This window comes from Oryctolagus cuniculus, chromosome 8, assembly GCF_964237555.1.
Source record: "Oryctolagus cuniculus chromosome 8, mOryCun1.1, whole genome shotgun sequence".
In the NCBI taxonomy this organism is placed as follows: Eukaryota; Metazoa; Chordata; class Mammalia; order Lagomorpha; family Leporidae; genus Oryctolagus; species Oryctolagus cuniculus.
In genome coordinates, this window is record NC_091439.1 from 17,188,883 (window position 1) to 17,192,931 (window position 4,049).

Genomic DNA, 4,049 nt, shown 5'->3' on the forward strand with positions numbered 1-4,049 from the left:
ACCAATGGCTGTTTTATTTTTTATTTTTTATTTTTATTTTTTTGACAGGCAGAGTGGACAGTGAGAGAGAGACAGAGAGAAAGGTCTTCCTTTTGCCCTTGGTTCACCCTGCAATGGCCGCCGCAGCCGGCACACCGCGCTTATCCGATGGCAGGAGCCAGGTGCTTCTCCTGGTCTCCCATGTGGGTGCAGGGCCCAAGTACTTGGGCCATCCTCCACTGCACTCCCTGGCCACAGCAGAGAGCTGGCCTGGAAGAGGGGCAACCGGGACAGAATCTGGCGCCCTGACCAGGACTAGAACCCGGTGTGCCGGCGCTGCAAGGCGGAGGATTAGCCTAGTGAGCCGCGGCGCCGGCCACAATTGCTGTTTATTTCTCACAGTTCTGGAGCCTGGGAAGTCCAAGATCAAGTGCTGCCTCAGTGTGTGACATGGCCTTTTGTTACATCCTTGCGTAGCAGAAGGAGCCAATGTTTTGTCATAGAGTGAAGGCTAGGAAGGGAAATTGCCAAGACGCCCAAGTTCCCTCCTGCCTTTGCATGAGGCATGTTTCCAATCATGAGGGCTCTGAACTCATGACTTAATCACCTCCCAGAAGGTCCCACCTCTGAAAACTGCAGTGAGGAGTAAGTTTCAACATGAATTTTGAGGGAAGCACATTCAAGCTACTGTATCCGTGTGAACTACCGAGTGAGCCACCATGTATGTGCGTTCTCCCGAGTGAGCCAGGGGAGCCTGGGTGTCTGAGTGCAGCTCCAGCAGGAGGAGAGCTGGAAGGGAAGATAAAACAAGCCCGTCGCTTGAGCTGCTATCTTCCTGTGGGTTAAACTGGATAGTGAGATCAAAGTAATTTTTTATTCCCACTAGTTTGTGTTTTAGTGAAGCGCTTGTTTGTTTGGTTTGGAGGTAGTTTCTCTGAAGGGATTAAGGGCAAAGCTGAGAGGAAATAACTTGTTTCTTCCATATAATCCTATAATAACTACAAGTTTGTGATAGTCTTTCGGTTCCCACAAAGAGGTTTATATTTGTGTGTGTGTGTGTGTGTGTGTGTGTGTGTGTGTGTGTCTTGGGAGGTGGAGAGACAGGAAGCTGAATACAGAGGAACTAAACCTTGAGAAATTAAGAGAAGGAAAATAGGGCGCACTGTGGAAAGTAAATATAGATGATTCTTATGATGGAATCATGTCCCCATAAACCGATAATAAGTTAAAAATATTTTTTAAGATTTACTTATATATTTGAAAGGCAGAGTTATAGATGGAAGATCTTGCTTTCTCTGTGTCTATCTGCTGGTTCACACCCCAAAAGGTTGCAATGGCTGGGGCTGGGCAGGGCCAAAGCCAGGAGCCAGGAGCTTCTAGGCCTTCCATGTGGGTGCAAGTGCCCAGGCATTTGGGCCATTCTCTGCCGCTTTCCCAGGACATCCGCAGGGAGCTGGGTCAGAAGTAGGAGAGCTGGGACATGAAGCAGTGCCCATATGGGATGCCAGCATCGCAGGCGGTAACTTAACCTGCAACACCTGCCCCCCAACTTGAAAATATTTTAAGTTGAAAACAGGTCTTATATGCCTAACTTGCTAATCCAAAGCTCATTCTAGCTCACTTTAAACATGTCAAAGCTGCTTATATTAGCCTATATATTAAGTTTTTTTTTATTATTATTATTATTTAAGACCTTTATTAGCAGGTGCTTGCAGTTTGTTGACTTTTTTGAAAAAATCAAGTTGTAAACTTTTATTACAAACTAAAAATGAAGTTCTTAAAAATCTCAGCTTGACCAGATATGAAACAATTTAAAAACCTTTAAAGGTGTATTGAGAAAAACCAGGCTTTTTTAAAAAAAACACGTTTGTCATTACCAAAAAGAGACATCTTTCGGTAAAAATAATAAAAACCCCATGCTGCATAGATAATGCAGATAGTTCTAGTAATCTGGTCAACGTGCAAAAAGCAAGCACTTAGGGTCTTCAGCTCCAATCTTTTGTTCATTTCTTATTGCTGGAATTTCATATTCATTTCTTCTTGTTGGATGACTGAACCGGCTGGTGGTAGAGATGTTAAGCCGGCATTTACTCAGCCCCGCCCTGCTCAGCCCAGGAGCAGAGGAGTTCTCAGCTGGTGGATGGCTGCTTTTGTCTCTGCCATCCTGTGGTTTAGGGTTATCTGGGCATCTGTGTCGGTAATTGAAGTTGCGGCGGCACCGACGCTGAGGTGGCTGCTGGCCCTGGGTCTCATCTCCTTGGTTTTCCTTATCTTCTTCATTGCCGTCCTCTCTAGGCTGTCTTTGGCGAGGAGGACCTCTGCGGAATCGTGGTCTATAACCCCGATACATATTCTGTCTCACTGGTCAGCCTTGTTCTCCTGCATCCTGGCTGTCAGCACCTTCCATCACTTCTCCCTGCACAGGAGGGTTGGAATACTGTGGTCGACGCCCATAGGGTCTCCGCATGTAGTAAGGTGGGAACCTTCGCCTGCGGTAGGGCCAGTGTTGTTGGGCCTGGCCTTCGGGAGTGCTCTCTGATCCCTCATTCTTTTCCCCACTCCCACTATTCTGTAATTCTGCTGGTCATTGCGTGGAGGACCCCTGCGGCATGGACAGCGTCTACAATGGTTACGTCTGCTGCATAGTTACTGCCTTGCACTGGAGCTCTGCCAGGACCTGTAACATTTGCTGCCTCCACACCCTTTTCTCCTTCAACAACATCAGACTCCACAGTCTCTCCATCTCCTACACTGCGAAGGGACTTCCTGGGGTTATTCTTCGGGTTATTCTTCGTTATGGCAGTCTGGTGTACAAATACGTCTTCCTTGGTGTCATTCCTGTTGATGAAACCATACCCCTTTCTTACATTGAACCATTTTACTGTTCCCAAAACCTCGTTGCGATGACCTTCTTGTCCTCGCCGGCGGGTGCTGCTGTGAGGCCGCCCGGGGCCACCGCTCCCTGAGCCGCTGCTTGTGGTGCGAGGCTTAGTTTAGGTGGTGCTGGGGTTGGGGGGGTGGCCGGCGGCTGCTGGGTCTCGGCCTCACCGCTCATGGTTGCGGTGATGGTGACTGGGGCCGGCTGCGGCGGCTGCAGCTCCCCCCGGTGTGTGATGGTAACCAGGCTGGCAGCGGCAGTGGGGCTGCTTAGGGCTCTCTGGGGTTCGCTCTCCGCTCCCGCTACGGATCGAATTGCCTGTACATTAGGTTTTATGTTCGATGACTTTGCCTATCTTATAATGAAGGCTTGAACATATTATAATATTCAATATATTTAATAGCTGTATCTAGAAAATTCTGGCAACAGAGTACACTGCAGAATGACAGTTCTTTACCCTGGTGATTGTGTGGCTGTCTGGGAGCTGCAGCTGTTGCCACTGCCCAATACCCAAGAGAATATTGTGCCACATTATCGCTAGCCCAGGGAAAGCCCAACATTCAGAGTGTGGTCTCTACTGAATAAGTACCACTGTCGCATTACTGTAAAGCTAAAGCATTTCGAGTTGGGCCTGGACTGTCTAAAGGGGAAATAGGGGGAAAAAGGGAAGAGGAACTCACAAAGAACAGTGGGGAGAAAAGAACATAAGGCTGACATAAAATGGTTAATCGTTAAGTTAGAGCTGAGTTGGATTTTAGAGACTATTGATCTTCATTTCAAAGATGGGGAACTGTGAATTAGGAACTGGTTAAAGTCAGGTAGCACAAGCACCTACGTATCATCTTCCATGAAGTACATGGCTGTGTGTGGTAGGTGGATGTCACACAGGGTCAACTCTGAGCTGATCACAGGACGGGGCTGTGGGTTTTTGCTGCTTATTGTTAAAGGGTAATATTTTTCCATTTAAAAAAAAGATTTATTTATTTGAAAGAGTTAGAGAGGTAGAGCCAGAGAGAGAGAGGTCTTCCATTCCATTGGTTCACTCCCCAGATGACCTCAATGGCCAGAGCTGAGCTGATCAGAAGCCGGGAGCTTCTTCCAGGTCTCTCACATGGATGCAGGGGTCCAAGGACTTGGGCCATCTTCTACTGCTTTCTCAGGCCATAGCAGAGAGCTGGATTGGAAGAGCAGC

General features: G+C 47.8%; 1 pseudogene; it reads right to left on the reverse strand.

Moving 5' to 3' along the window:
* Nucleotides 1–1,678: 1,678 nt before the first annotated feature.
* On the reverse strand, nucleotides 1,679–3,034 carry LOC100339010 (Y-box-binding protein 1 pseudogene; annotated as a pseudogene).
* Between the last annotated feature and the right edge of the window lie 1,015 nt (nucleotides 3,035–4,049).